Below are 16,411 nucleotides of genomic sequence, written 5' to 3' on the forward strand. Positions count from 1 at the left end.
AGGTTCTAAGAGCGAAATCATCAGAATTTCAAAAACTTTTAAGACACGATTAAAATTAATAAGTATATAGTAACTGCAACAGTTGATACATTTGAGAAATTTAGAAGTTGACTAAGTGACTCAACAATTGTGGTTTCTGGATGTAGATTTTCTTCCTCACTTTGCTGTTTTCCACTGCCCTAAAATGTTGCCCATTTGCCATGTGACATTCTGCCTTGGAGTTAGCTGATTGTGGACTGAAACCTTGACAAACTGTGAGATAAATAAAGCTTTATTCCTTTAACTTTGAGTGTTGGATATTTTTTCTTTTTTATTTATTTAAAGAGAAAAAAAAGAAAGGAAATATAAAAACAAAGCAGTAAAAGGGTACAAATAATACAGAGTTTCAAGAAAAAAATATATTAAGAAGTCACTAGTTAATAGTTTACATATTGACATCTTAGAAACAGTTGTCCAAATTACAAAATTAAAGCATATAAAGTATACATTCAAACAGTGAGATTTCAGACAGTTCTGTTCAATGGTCCAACAAAAGCTCAGTAATATGGTTTTCCATCCTACACACTCAAACATACATCCATTTACATCCCTTAGACAACGTTCCTTTCCTCTTTTTTTTACAATAACAATTACAGTTTTTGGTTTTTTTTAATCCCATAGTTCTTATTACTTTTTTTTTTGAAGAGAATAAAACCTTATGTGAACAAACAAAACAGAGTCGGTTAGAATAGAAGGATGGGCATAGAACATGATGCATAAATAGAATATCAGGTGATCAAAAATTGGTACCATTGTGCCTCTTGCTATTTTAAAAAGAGTTGCCTATATCATCAGGTATAATAGAATTGATCAAAACAGTACAGAGCAAGACCAATAAAACCTACACTGGAGACCTTACAGGACTTCCAAAGAAGATAATGCTGAAACCATAATGGGTATCATAGTAAATCTTATTACCTTCAAAGTGGATGCCTGTACCCTCCAACTTGATACTATCAAACAAAATGGAATATAGTAAAAACACACATAACAAGATGGGGGGAGCCATACTGGGGTTAAAATCACGTTAATAGTTAAACCGAAAGTTACTATAATATATCTCACTACTTTGCATTTAGTTTTCCTGTAATTGAAAAAAAAGAAAATATAGATTAATTTAAAAAATGGGTAGAGATTGAGATAAAAGTGGACATTGTAACAGAACAACACAGGTCAGAACTGAACAATTTAAGCATCATTGTGTTACACCCCAGATAATCTAACATAATAGTAGTCACCATATTCCATCTTTCCGTGAATTATTTGAGTATAACTTTGTATACTATAGCATCAAGCATATCAAGACAGTGTGAAGTCATTCAAGAGAATGAAAGAATTACATACAGGGTATTAGAACCAGTTAACAGAAAACGAACAATGCTTTATGATCTCTTTGCCTATAAAAATTTTTGTTTATACTATCGCATATAGTAAAGTATAGTAAGATACAACACATTAAAACCAGTGGAAACAGATGTACAACAGCTTGATGGGACTTCAAAACAAGATGTTATTAAATCAGCACTAGCTTTTATGAACAACCCAGGTTAAAACCATTGCAATTAATGAGTGAAAACATTATTTGGCTTCAAACCTACATGGTTGGGAATCATGATTACCACATACTTTTATGTATTCTTATCATTCCTTACACTAGGGAAATATTCAGTATTCATACATGTGAGTTTGATTTATTTCACTTATGAGTATGGTCTCAAGCTGCATCCATTTATTTATAAATATCTCAATGTGATCATTCTTTACAGCTGAGTAGTACTGCATTTTATAAAAATACCACAACTTTTTTTATCCATTCCTCAGTTGATGGACATTAAGTTGTTTCCAAGATCTGGCTATTATAAATTATGCTGCTATGAACATGGGTGCCCATATATCACTGTGGTATGATGCCTTCAGTTCTGAGAATATGCCTAGAAGTAGTATAGTTGGGTCATATTGGGCTTCCAGTCCTAGTTTTCTGAAAAATCTCCAGACTGACCTCCACAATAATTGCACTAGTCTGTACTCCCACCAACAGTGTAGGAGAGTTCCTTTTCCCCAACAGCCTCTCCAGCATTTGTTGTTGTTGGTTTTCTTGATCTTGGCCATTCTTTGAGGAGTGAGATGAAATCTCAGTGTGGTTTTAATTTGCATTTCTCTAATGACCAGTGATGGTGAACATTTTTTCATGTATTTATTTGCCGTTTGTATTTCTTCATCTGTAAATTGTTTATTCATCTCAGATGCCCATTTTTGGATTGGGTCTTTGAATTTTGGGGGTCTTATTTTCTTTTAATTCTTTATATGTTTTAGACAGAAGTCCTTTGTCTGAGGGGCAGTCCAGTAACATTTTTGCCACTTTGTGGGTTTTGTTTTCACTATGCTAGAGATTTCTTTTGATGTGCAGAATCTTTGTAATAAGAGGTGATACCAATTATTGACTCTGGGAAGTATTTCCCATGGGTTTGAGTCCTGTTCATGAATTCTCTACCTATTCCTATTTCTTCAAGGTTTTTACCCAATTTGTCCTCCAATAGATTTAGTGTTTCTGTTTTTTACCCAATTTGTCTTCCAATATATTTAGTGTTTCTGTTTTAATATTTAGATATTTGATCCATTTAAATTTTGTTTTAATACAAGTTGATAAGCATGGGTCTAGTTTTAGTTTTTGGCACATGGAGAGCCCGTTTTTCCAACAGCATTTATTGAAGACTGTCATTCTTCCAGTGAAGATGTTTGGTCCCTTTATCAAAGATAAGGTGGTCGAGTGTGTTTGTAGTTGTAGTTGTATCTTCTGGTCTATTCCCCTGATCTTTGGCTCTTTTTTGGTCCCAGTATCATGTTGATTTTACTGCAGTTGCCTTGTAGTATAATGTCAAGTCAGAGATTGTGATACTTCCTGCCTTGCCTTTGCTGCTTAGAACTGTCCTTGCTATTCTAGGTCTCTTCTCACTCCAGATGAATTTTAGGAGTGATTTCCCGAGTTCTATGGGGTATGTTGATGGTATTTTTTATTGGGATTGCATTGAATCTGAATAACAGTTTTGGGAGAATGGCCATTTTCACAATATTTATTCTTCCTATGCATGAGCAATGGATGTCTTTCCATTTTCTGAGATCATCTTTGATTTCATTTTTCAGTGTATTATAATTTTTCCTATATAGGTCTTTCACTTTTTTCATGAGAGTATTTCCTAAATATTTCATTTTTTTTTGGTTGGTAGTGTGCAGTGTGTGGCTTCTCTTATTTCTCTGTCAGTGATTTTGTTGTTTGTGTATAGGAAAGCTAATGATTTTTAAGTATTGATTTTGTATTCAGCTATAAAGCTGAATTTATTTATCATATCTAAGAGTCTTTTAATGGAGTTTTGGGGGTCTTCTCTATAAAGTAGTATGTCATTTGCAAATAATGATAATTTAACTTCTTGTTTTCCTACCTTTACCCCTTTTGTTTCTCTCTTGTATAATTGCTCTGGCTAGTTTTTCCAGTATTATATTAAATAGGAGCAGTAATAAGGGACATCCTTGTCTTGTGCCTGATTTTAAAGTAGCAGTCTTCAATTATTGGGCATTCAGTATGATACAGCCTGTTGTTTTGTCGTTGACAGCCTTTATTATATTGTGGTAAGACGATCTATTCCAGTATTCTGCACGGTTCTTATCATAAATGAATGTTGGACCTTATCAAAAGCTTTTTCTGTCCCGAATCTAGCCATCGGTGTGCAGAGGAGGGGCTGGGCGGATCTGGGGCGCTGCATCAGCCTCCCCGTGTGTCTGGAGGACTGTGGATATCTCAGCAAGCAGGGGAGGATTGCAGGTTCCAGAGGCACCACAGCCTGTGGTGAGTGCTCAGAGCACTCTGCCCAAAGCCCAGACTGTTCGGGTCCCTCCAGGCTTCTGGGTGCAGTGAAGTGGAAGGGTCGGTTTGAGGCGTCTACATCTGCCTCCACATCCCGGCTGCAATTGGAGAGCTGTGGAGCTTCCAACGGGCAGGTGGGCGCACAGTGTCCCTGAGGCCCAGCTCATCTGGAACTGCAGAGTTCTGAACAGGCAGAGGAGAGCCATTGTTTTTGCAGGCCCAGTGGCTTGGGGTAACGTGGTGCCAGAGTCTCAGTAGCTGCAAACATAGAAGGGGATTTCCAACAGATCCTGAGGAAGCTTTCAACTAACACTTGAAACACAGAAATATAGGAAAATGACTAAACGAAAAACCAAATTACAACCTAAAACCTCCAGCCCATCTCAAGAAACCCTAGGAGTGATGTATATAGAAGAAAATATATGCCATTCACCTCAAATATTGGACACAATAGCTACTGAAATTAACAAGCAACTCCAGGAAGCTTTAAAGAAATTCAAACTCGAAATAATCTCCCAGGTAAAAGAAGAAATGATAAAAGAAATGAAAGAGATTCTAAATATATCTAAAGAAAGCACAGTTAAAAAATTGGAGGAACTAAACAAAAAGATAGAATCCCTAGACGAGCAATATAAGAAACAAACAAAATACATAATGCAGATGCACAGAGATATATAGGAAATACAAAACTCCGCTGAAAGTTGTAAAAACTGCCTTAATGAAAGTGAAGATAGAATTTCAGACCTTGAAGACAGGATTGCAGCTAGTGAACAGGAAAGGAAAGATATTTTTAAAATAACAAGGAATCAGGAAACAACAATTCAACAGCTGCAAGACGATGTAAAGAAAAATAATGTAAGAATGATAGGGATTAATGAAAAAGAAGGAGACAACATAAAGGATGTCAAGAGGATACTTAGAGAAGTAATAGCTGAAAATTTCCCAAGCATGAGATCAGAAACCGACATGAGGATCAGTGAAGCATATAGAACTCCAAATAGTCATAACCAAAATAAAACTACACCCAGACATATAATAATCACCACCCCAGAAATCCATCACAAGAATAGATTATTAAAACTGTCAGAGAGGAAAGACAGATCACTTATAAAGGAAAACCTATCAGAATCACAGCAGAGTTCTCAGCACAAACAATAAAGTCAAGAAGAGCATGGAGTGAAGTATTCCAGATCCTAAAGCAAAATGATTTCCAACCTAGACTGATATATACTGCAAAACTATCATTCAAAATAGATGGTGAAATAGGATACTTCCATGACAAAGAACAGCTGAAGAACTTCATGAACACCAAACCAACCCTGTAAAAAATATTAAAAGACAGTTTAGATACACAAAGGAAAAAACCACTAAGCAAAGCAGATAATTAAACAGAACAGAAAGATAAAGATGCAACAGCAGAGAGATAACATGTCAACAATAAACCAGCATTTAACAGTAATAACCATTAATGTAAATGCACCAATCAAAAGAAACAGACTAGCAGAATGGATCAAGAAACATAATCCAACCATATGCTGTTTAGAGGAAACCCATCTAACCCAGAAGGATACTCACAGACTGAAAGTCAAAGGATGGAAAACAATACTTCATGCAGCAGGAATCCAAAAAAAGTCAGGAGGAGCCATTCTGTTTGCAGACAACATGAACTTTAAACCAACAATGACCATAAAGGACATACAAGGTCACTACATACTTATAAGGGGAAAACTCCTAGAGGAAGAGATAACTATCTTCAATATGTGTGCACCAAACTCCAAAGCACCCAGTTATATAAAACAACTATTAACAGAAATGAAAACTCAAATTGTCAGTAAAACAATTGTAACAGGAGACCTTAATAGGCCATTGACACCAAGGGACAGATCAACCAGACAGAAAATGAGCAAAGAAATAACAGAACTGAATCACACCTGCGGACAAATGGATTTGATAGACATATACACAATATTCCACACAACAACATCAGAATCCACATTCTTCTTAGCAGTACATGTATCATTCTCTAAAATAGACCATATATTAGCTCACAGAACATATTTAAACAAATGCAATAGAGTTGAAACCATCCCTTGCATGTTATCAGATAATAGCGTTCTGATATTAGAAATTATTGATAAAAAGATACTGCAAAAATCCCGCAAACACGTGGAAACTAAATAACACACTCTTGAGTAATCAGTGGGTCACAGAAGAAATTAAACAATACCTAAAAGAAAATGAAAATGTAGACATAACATACCAGAATTTGTGGGATGCAATGAAAGCCATCCTCAGAGGAAAATTTATTGCACTGAGTTCCCACATCAGGAAAACAGAACGAATACAAATAAAGAACTTGACGCTACACCTCAAACAGCTAGAAAAAGAAGAGCAAGTCAAGCCCAAAGCCAAAAGAAGAGAGGAAATTATAAAAATCAGAGCAGAAATCAATGCAATAGAGACTAAGATTACAACCCAAAGAATCAACGAATCAAAGAGTTGGTTCTTTAAAAGAATAAATAAAATTGATAAGCCCCTAGCCAACCTTATTTTAAAAAGGGAAGAAAAAGCTCAAATTCATGCAATAAGAAATGAAAAAGGTGAAATCACCACAGACCCAATAGAAATACGGAAGATCATCAACACCTATTTCGAAAACCTCTACTCTCAAAAGTTTGATAACACAGAAGAAATAGACAGATTCTTAGAAACATATGAAGTATCAAAGCTAGATCAAGAGGATGTAAAACTGTTGAATAACCCAATCTCTGTTACTGAAATTGAGAATTTAATTAAGTCCTTACCTACAAAAAAGAGCCAAGGCCCAAACGGATTCACTGCAGAATTCTACAAGAAATACAAAAAAGACCTAATGCTGACACTCCTCAAACTATTCAATGAAAGTGAAAGGGAAGCAATCCTTCCTAAGTCATTCCTAGAAGCAAATATTACCCTAGTACCAAAACGTGAGAAAGACCCAACTAAAAAAGAGAATTATAGACCGATCTCCCTAATGAACACAGATGCAAAAATACTCAATAAAATATTGACAAATAGGATCCAGCAAATCATCAAGAAGGTTATACACCATGACCAAGTGGGATTCATCCCAGGAATGCGAGGATGGTTCAACATACGCAAATCAATAAATGTAATCCACCATATCAATAAAGCCAAAAATAAGAATCACATGATCATTTCTATAGATGCAGAAAAAGCCTTCGATAAGGTCCAACATTTATTCATGATAAAAACTTTACAGAAAATTGGAATAGATGGTCTTTACCTCAATATAATAAAGGCCATTTATGACAAACCAACAGCCAGCATCATACTAAATGGCCAAAAATTGAAAGCCTTTACTTTAAAATCAGGCACAAGACAAGGATGTCCTTTATCACCACTCCTATTTAATATAGTACTGGAAGTACTAGCCAGAGCAATTAGGCAAGAAAGAGAAATAAAAGGGGTAAAGATAGGAAAAGAAGTTAAATTATCATTGTTTGCAGATAACATGATACTCTACATAGAAGACCCCCTAAACTCCATTGAAAGACTCTTAGATACAATAAATACATTCAGTAATGTGGCTGGATACAAAATCAGTACTCAGAAATCAATAGCATTCCTATACACAAACAACAAAATCACAGAGAGGGAAATAAGAGAAACTGGACTATTCACATTAGCAAGCAAAAAAATGAAATATTTAGGAATTACTCTTACGAAAGAAGTGAAAGACTTATACAGTGAAAACTATAATACACTGAAAAAGGAAATTGAAGATGATCTCAGAAAATGGAAAAACATCCCTTGCTCATGGATAGGAAGAACAAACATTGCGAAGATGGCCATTCTCCCAAAACTGTTATACAGATTCAATGCAATCCCAATAGAAATACCATCAACATACCTTATAGATCTAGAGAAATCACTCCTAAATTTCATCTGGAACCAGAAGAGACCTAGAATCGCAAAGGCAATTCTAAGCAGCAAAGACAAAGCAGGAGGCATCACAATCCCTGACTTGAAATTGTACTACAAAGCAACAGTAGTAAAATCAACATGGTATTGGAATCAAAACAGAACTGAAGATCAATGGATTAGATTAGAAGATGCAACCACAACTACAAACACACTCAACCACCTTATCTTTGATAAAGGAGCCAAGCAGGTTCACTGGAAGAACGACAGTCTCTTTAATAAATGGTGCTGGAAAAACTGGCTCTCCATTTGCCGAAAACTAAAGCTAGACCCATGACTATCACCATGTACTAAATTAAAATCTAAATGGGTCAAAGATCTGAATATTAAAACAGAAACACTAAATCTATTGGAAGACAAAATAGGTAGAAACTTTGGAGACATAGGAGTAGGTAGGGAATTCATGAACAGGACTCAAACTGCACGGGAAATACTTCACAGAATCAATAACTGGGACCACTTCTTATTAAAAAGTTTCTGCATGTCAAAAGAAATCTCCAGCATAGTGAAAAGAAAACCCACAAACTGGGAAAAGATTTTAGTGAACTCTCTCTCAGACAAGGGACTCTTGTCTAAAACATATAAAGAATTAAAAAAACTCAGACCTCCAAAATTCAAAGATCCAATCCAAAAATGGGCATCTGAGATGAATACGCAATTCTCAGATGAAGAAATGCAAATGGCAAATAAATACATGAAAAAATGCTCATCATCATTGGTCATTAGAGAAATGCAAATCAAAACCACACTGAGATACCATCTCACTCCTGAAAGAATGGCCAGGATCAAGAAAACCAACAACAAATGCTGGAGAGGCTGTGGGGAAAAAGGAACTCTCCTGCACTGCTGGTGGGAGTGTAGACTGGTACAGCCTTTGTGGAGGTCTGTCTGGAGATTTCTCAAAAAGTTGGGATTGGAAATCCCATTTATTCCAGCTATTCCACTTCTAGGCATATTCCCAGAAGAACTGAAAGCATCATACCACAGTGATATATGTGCACCTATGTTTATAGCAGCACAATTTGTAATCGCCACATCTTGGAAACAACCCAAGTGTCCATCAACTGAGGAATGGATAAAAAAAGTTGTGGTATTTCTATTCAATGGAGTATTATTCAGCTATAAAGAAGGATCACATTGAGATATTTATCAATAAATGGGCGCAGCTTGAGACCATACTCATAAGTGAAATAAATCAATCTCGCATGTATGAATACCAAATAGTTTCCCTAATGTAAGTAATGATTCAAATATATAAAAATATGTGGTAATCATGATTCCCCATTAGGTGGCCTTGAAGCCTTATAAAATTTTCACTTATTAATTAGAAAGGCTTTGTTCTGGGCTTCTTGATATGGAAATATTTGAAGCTATAGTATATGAAGTTTTATCCAAATATTTCAAGGAAAAAGACAGACACTATGGTAACTACTATTCTTTTAAAAAATTATTTAGTTATTTCTTATGTTTATTTTAATTAAGGGAAAAATTTAAAAAATTAGGATATATAATAGTAACTCTTTTTGATTTCCTATTAACTTGTTTTGAAGTCCTGTAATACTCCCATGATCTTGTTTTGACTGATTAGACTCTGTTCCATTCTGTGCGATAGTATCAAGTTTGAGGGTATAGGCAACTACTTTGAAGGCAATAAGATTCACTAAGATACCCATTCTGGTTTGACTATTGTGTCCTTTGGAAGTCCTGTAATGTTTACAATGCCTAAGTTTTATTGGTCTTGTTCTCTACTGTTTTGTTCAACTTTATAAAATCTAATGAGATAGACAATTCTTTTTAAGGAAACAAGAGACAACGTTGATAACCATTGTTAATAACCTTGTACTCTGTTCTACATCATGTGCTATGTCTATCCTTGGTTTTGACTGACAGCTTTGTTTTGCCATATTTGACTTTATTCTCTCCCCCCCCCCAAAAAAAGTAATAAGAACTAAGGAGTAATAAAATCCAAAATATGTAAATTTTGTTTTAAAAAATAGAGGGAGGAAAAAAAAAGAGCTCTAACGGATATAACAGCAAGTGTGTTTAGGGGTGTTAAATAGCTGACTATATTAACGTTTTTGGATCATTGAACACAGCTGTTTGCAGTCTCTCTGTTTGAATGTCTACTTTGTATTCTTTGATACTGTGATTTGAGCAACTATTTCCAAGATGATAATATGTAATCTATTAACAGGTGATTTCTTACTGTTATGTTTTTTTTGTAGTTCTGTATTATGTGTAACCTTACACTGCTTTGTTTTGTTTTGTGTTTTTCTCTTTTTCCTCTTAAATAAAATAAAAAATAAAATAAAAAAATTTAAAAAAAGAAAATAAGAGAAAGCATAGTAACTACTGTAGATCACCTAATATTGTGGCTTTATATGTCTTTTTCATTTCATGTTTTTCTAGAAATTTGTTTTGCTGTCTTGCTTTGATCTGTTTTTCCCTTTAATACAGAAAGGATAGATATACACATAGAGATTCACACATGGGGAGAGTTTCTAAACGGTTTATGGGAACAGATTATATAATGCACTATGAAATGAACAGATACTCTGAAGAAGAGACACTAAGATACCCAGTGCTAATTCTGTAGCATTACAATATAAAATCTAGCAATACTATTATTAACTGTTCAAAGTAATATTAGTCTAGTCCCTTATTTTCAATTTCAGCACATGTAAAGATAAGGACAGCTACTTCAAAGAGAAAGAGAGACATTATGGCAGTCATTATTCACCTCCCCAATGTCAGGTTTTGAAGACCTAAAAAACCTTCATTGTCTTATTATGATTAGATTAGTTCTAAAAGATTCAGTATGTGTTAAATGTGTATGAAGATGGGTACAACTCTGTGGAAAAAATCTAGAGATAATAAGATAGATAGTGAAGATCTCCAGTGGCCTTGCTTTGAAACCCATGTTTCTTAAAATTATTTCCTTATGACCTGTTTTGTTCTGTTTCATTATGTTTAATCTTACCCTCTTTAAAATAAAAAAAAAAACTTTCAAGGTCAAAAGACCTAAAAATGTCATATGCCAGAAATCTCTGAAAAGATAGCAAATGTAGAAACAAATGCATGAGGCTATAGAGGAAATGAAATTGGAAGTAATGTCTCACATAATGACAGAAATTACAACGTTAGTAAAGGATTTGCTTAACATAGCTAGGGAAGAAATAGATTTTAAAAATAGAGGAGCATGGGAAATTGATTGAAACATTGAATGAACAATGTAGAAAACAAGCAAAATCCATGAAACAAATTCAAAGAGATATCCAAGAAAAATATTCTATTGAAAGCTGGCAAAACTGTTTAAATGAAGCTGAGGATAGAATTTCAGAACCTGAGGACAGGATCGCAGATAGTAACCGTGAAAAGGTAGAACCTAAAAAAACAACAAAGAAGCATGAAATGACAATCCAGCAGCTTCAAGATGATGCCAAGAGAAACAATGTAAGACTCATAGGCATTAGTGAGGATGCAGGAAACAATGCAAAGGACATAACTAAGTTATTCACAGAAGTAACAGCAGAAAATTTCCCAAACATGCAGAAAAAAATCTGATATACAAATAAGTGAGGCATGTAGAAGGCAAAACAGTCATAATCAACATAAATCTACACCCAGACATATAATAATTAAGATCCCCTGCAGCATAAAAGCAGAATACTAAAAGCTGATAGGAAAAAGACAAAACTCACCTATCAAGGAAAGCCTGTTAGAAACACAGCAGGCTTTTCAGCACAAACCTTCAGGTAAAGATGAGCTTGGAGTGAAGCATTTCAACCTCTAAAAGAAAACAACTTTCAACCCAGACTGATTTACCCAGAAAAACTGTATTTAAAACTTAATGGAGAAACAAGATACTTCCATGATAAATAACAAATGAAGAAATTCACATCCACCAAACCAACCCTAGAAAGAGTACTGAAAGACATGCAAGATAGAGGTAAAAATGATGACAATGTCCAGAGCAACAGAAAGAAACCACCAGGTTGGACAAGAAATTAAACAAGGGAGGAAATGGGAAATCAACAAAAGGAACACCACATGGCAAAGTCAAGCCAGTACATATCAATGATATCCATAAATGTAAATGGGCTCAATTCACCTGTCAAAAGAAGCAGGTTGACAAAATGGATCAAGAAATAGAACCTCACAATATGCTATATTTGAGAAACACATCTAACTCAAAAAGAAACTCATAGACTAAAAGCCAAAGGATGGAAAACAGTGTTCTATGCAACAGGAACCCATAAAAAAGGAGAGGTAGTTATTCTGTTGCAGTCAAAGTGAACTTTGAACCTAACATGATTAAAAATGATAAAGAAGGCCACCATATCCTTGTAAGCCGAAAACTACCAGAGGGAGAACTAAGAACCATAAATACATATGCTCCAAATATAGGAGCACCTAACTATATAAGACAAGTACTAATGGACACAAAAAACCAAATACATAACAACACAACTGTAATAGGAGACCTGACCTAAACACCTCACTGTCACAAAGAGATCAACTACACAAAAAGTCAGCAAAGAAATAACAGAACTAAATCATGCCTGTGAAGTAATGGACTTAGTGAATGTTTACAAAGTGTTCCACCCAACCACATCAGAATATACATTCTTCTCAGCTGCACGTGGGACATTATCCAAAATATACCATATATTAACTCAGAAAACATTCTTAAGTAAATGCAAAGAGAGTGAAATTAGCCATGCATAATATCTGATCATAGTGCACTAAAACTGGGAATCAATGGCAAAAAACCTGCAAAACCTGCATAAATACAAGGAAATTAAGTAACAACCTTCTGAACAAACAGTGGGTTACACTGAAGAAATAAAACAATACCTAAAATACAATGAAAATGCAGACACAACAATAGGCTGTAGCCTATTGTATGCAATGAAAACAGTCCTAAGAGGGAAATATATAGCAATAAATACTCATATCAAGAAAACAGAATGGGCACAAATAAATAACCTAATGCTACCTCTCAACCTTCTAGAAAAGGAAGAGAAAGTCAAACCCAAAACTCACAGAAGAGAGGAAATTGTAAAGATTAGAGCACAAATTAATACCATTGAAAAAAATACAAAGTAATGAATCCAAGAGCTTGTTTTTTGAGAGAATAAACAAAATTGATAAACCTCTAGCCAACCTTATCAAGAAAAAAACTCAAGTCCATGCAATCAGGACTGAAAAGAGGGAATTTACTACAGATCCCATGGAAATTCAAAAGATCATGAACACCTATTTTGAAAATTTCTGCTCACATAGGGTGGAAAACACAGAGGAAATGGGCAGATTTCTAGAAACATGTGAACTACCAAAGCTCAATCAAGAAGATATAACAATTTTGAATAGTCAAATATCAGCTGCTGAAATTGAAAACCTGATTAAAAACTTACCAACAAAGGAAAGCCCAGGTCCTGATGGATTCACAGCTGAATTCTATAAGAAATTTAAAGATTTACTACTAATACTTGTTAAACTCTTCAATGAAATTGAAAGAGAAGCAATCCTCCCTAAATCATTCTTGGAGGCAAATATCACTCTGAAAGCAAAACCAGAGAAAGACTCAACTAAAAGGAGAACTATAGACCAATCTCACTAATGAACATTGATGCAAAGATCTCAGTAAAGTAGCATGCAGCAAAACATCAAGAAGATTGACAAGTGGGATTTATTCCAGGAATGCAGGGATGATTCAACATACACAAATCAATAAATGTAATACACCATATCAACAGAGTCAAAAATAAAAATCAAACAATCATCTGGTGCAGACAAAGCTTTTGATAAAGTCCAATACATCTTCATGATAAAAGCCATACAGAAACACAGAATAGATGGTATATATCAATCTCATAAAGGCCATTTATGACAAACCAACAGCAAACATTATACTAAGTGGACAAAAACTGAAAGCCTTCATTCTAAAAGCAGGGACAAGACAAAGATGTCCACTATCACCACTCCTATTCAATATAGTTCTAGAAATATTAGCCAGAATAACCAGACAAGAGGACAAAATAAAAGGAATAAAAATAGGGAAAGAAGTTAAATTATCATTATTTGCAAACAACATGATACTATACATAGAAGGCACCAAAAAGTCCATTAAAAGACTACTAGAGGCAATAAATTCAGCAGCATAGTAGGATACAAAGTCAACACTCAAAAATCAATAGCATTCTTGTACACAAACAAAAATCTCACTGAGAGAGAAATTATGGAAATATTGCCCTTCAAAATAGCATCTAAAAAAATCAGATACTTAGGGATCAACCTAACCAAGAATGTAAAAGATCTGTATGCTGAAAATTATACTATTCTAAGAAAGGAGATTGAAGAGGATATTACAAACTGAAAGGATAGTCCTTGCTATTGATTAGGAAGAGCCAACATTGTGAAAATGGCCATGCTCCCAAAACTGTTATACAGATTCAATGCAATCCCAAACAAAATACCATCAATGTACCTTATACATCTAGAAAAAATATTCCTAAAATTCATCTGGAAACAGAAGAAACCTAGAATAGCAAAGGTGATTCTGGGCAACAAAGGCAAGGCAGGAAGCATCTCAATTCCTTACTTGAAACTATACTACAAAGCCACAGTGATAAAACCAGCATGGTACTGGCAAAGAAATAGACCTAAGGATCAGTGGAACAGATTAGAAGATACAAACACTACTACAAAGACACTCAGCCACCTTATATTTGACAAAGGGGCTAAACATGTTCACTAGAAGGATAGTCTCTTTAATAAATGGTGTTGGAAAAATTGGCATTCCACATGCCAGAGACTGAAAATAGACCCATGCCTATCATCCTACACTAAACTAAAGTCAAAATGGATCAAGGATCTAAGTATTAAAACAGAAACACTAAATCTACTGGAGGACAAGTTAGGTATAAATATTGGAGACATAGGCATAGGGAGAGAATTCATGAATAAAAAACAAACTGCATGGGAAATATTTAAAAGAATCAACAACTGGGATCTCATATTACTAAAAAGTTTTTGCACTTGAAAAGAAATCACCAACAAAGTGAAAAGAAAACCCACAGAATGGGAAAGAATTTTAGCCAACAATCCCTCAGACAAAGAACTTATATCCAGAACATATAAAGAATTGAAAAACATCAAGCCCCCCAAATTCAAAGACCCTCTCCAAAAAATGGGCATTGGAGATGAACACACAGTTCTCAGAAGAAGATATATGAATGGCAAATAAATACATGAAGAAATGTTCACCATCACTGGTCATTTGAGAAATGAAAATTAAAACAGTGTTGAGATTTCAGCTCACTCTAGAAAGAATGGTTGCCATCAAGGAAACAACTGGTAACAAATTTTGGAGAGGATGCAGGGAAAAAAGAACACTTCTCTACTGTTGGTGGGAGTGCAGAGTGGTACAACCACTGTGGAAATCAGTATGTAGATTCCTCAAAACAATAGGATTGGAGGTTCCATTCAATCCAGCTATTCCCCTCTTAGGTATTTTCCCAGGAAAATTGAAAAGGTCATGTCACAGAGATATATGTGCACTCATGTTCAAGACTGTGCAATTTGTGATAGCTAAATCATGGAAACAACCAAAATGCCCATCAGAGTGGATGAAAAAATGTGGTATTTTTAGACAATGGAATACTACTCAGCTGTTAAAAAGGATGGTCTTGAGGTCTTTATAAGTAAATGGAGGCAACTTGAGAATATTCTCATTAGTAAAATAAACAAGACTCATATTAGTAAATATTACATTGTCTCTCTAGTTTAAAAATTAATAAAAACTGACATAATAATAAGATCCAAAAATGTATTTGATATTGTAAAAGTGAAAGGGAAGGAAAGTGCTCTAAAGGGTATAACAGTATGTATCCTGTGTAAGACAGATGACCATATTACTGAATTTCTGTTGGATAATTGAACAGAAGGGTTTATACTGTCAATGTTTGAGTGTCTAGCACTTTTTATGCTTTGATTTTGTGACTTTGGCAACTATTTTTAAGATGACAATGTGTAATGTATCAACTAGCGATTTTATGATGTTAATTTTTTTGGAATTCTGTATTGTTCTACCTTTTTTCTGTTTTTCTATTTTTAATTGTTTTTTCTTTCTTTCTTTGAAAAAAAATAACAATATGCAATGTAACAACCATTGCTAAATTTATTTCATTCTGTTTTGAAGACCTATATTGTTATTGTTTTGGGTTTGTTGTTATCACTTTTGCTTTTTGTTTTTCTTTTCTGACTTTTTTCTTTTTAAAATAAAAGAAATCTTGTGATAAGGATAGATGGCAATCAGATAGATGTATAGAGATAAATAAACAGGTTACTTTTTTATAATCTATCCCATTGATGTAGCTATAACTTCTGTTGCTTTTTCTCTAAATAACATGCTGGTTTTATGTTCTGAAACAGTTTCACTATTAAAGATTTTGAAAATTCCAGAGCACTTGTGTAATATTTGTCAATGTTTCTGAGTACTGGCAATACTAATAGAATTTTTTAATA

Source organism: Cavia porcellus, unplaced genomic scaffold (genome assembly GCF_034190915.1).
Source record: "Cavia porcellus strain 051 isolate PalLab524CR breed Dunkin Hartley unplaced genomic scaffold, mCavPor4.1 scaffold_17, whole genome shotgun sequence".
NCBI classification, from domain to species: Eukaryota; Metazoa; Chordata; class Mammalia; order Rodentia; family Caviidae; genus Cavia; species Cavia porcellus.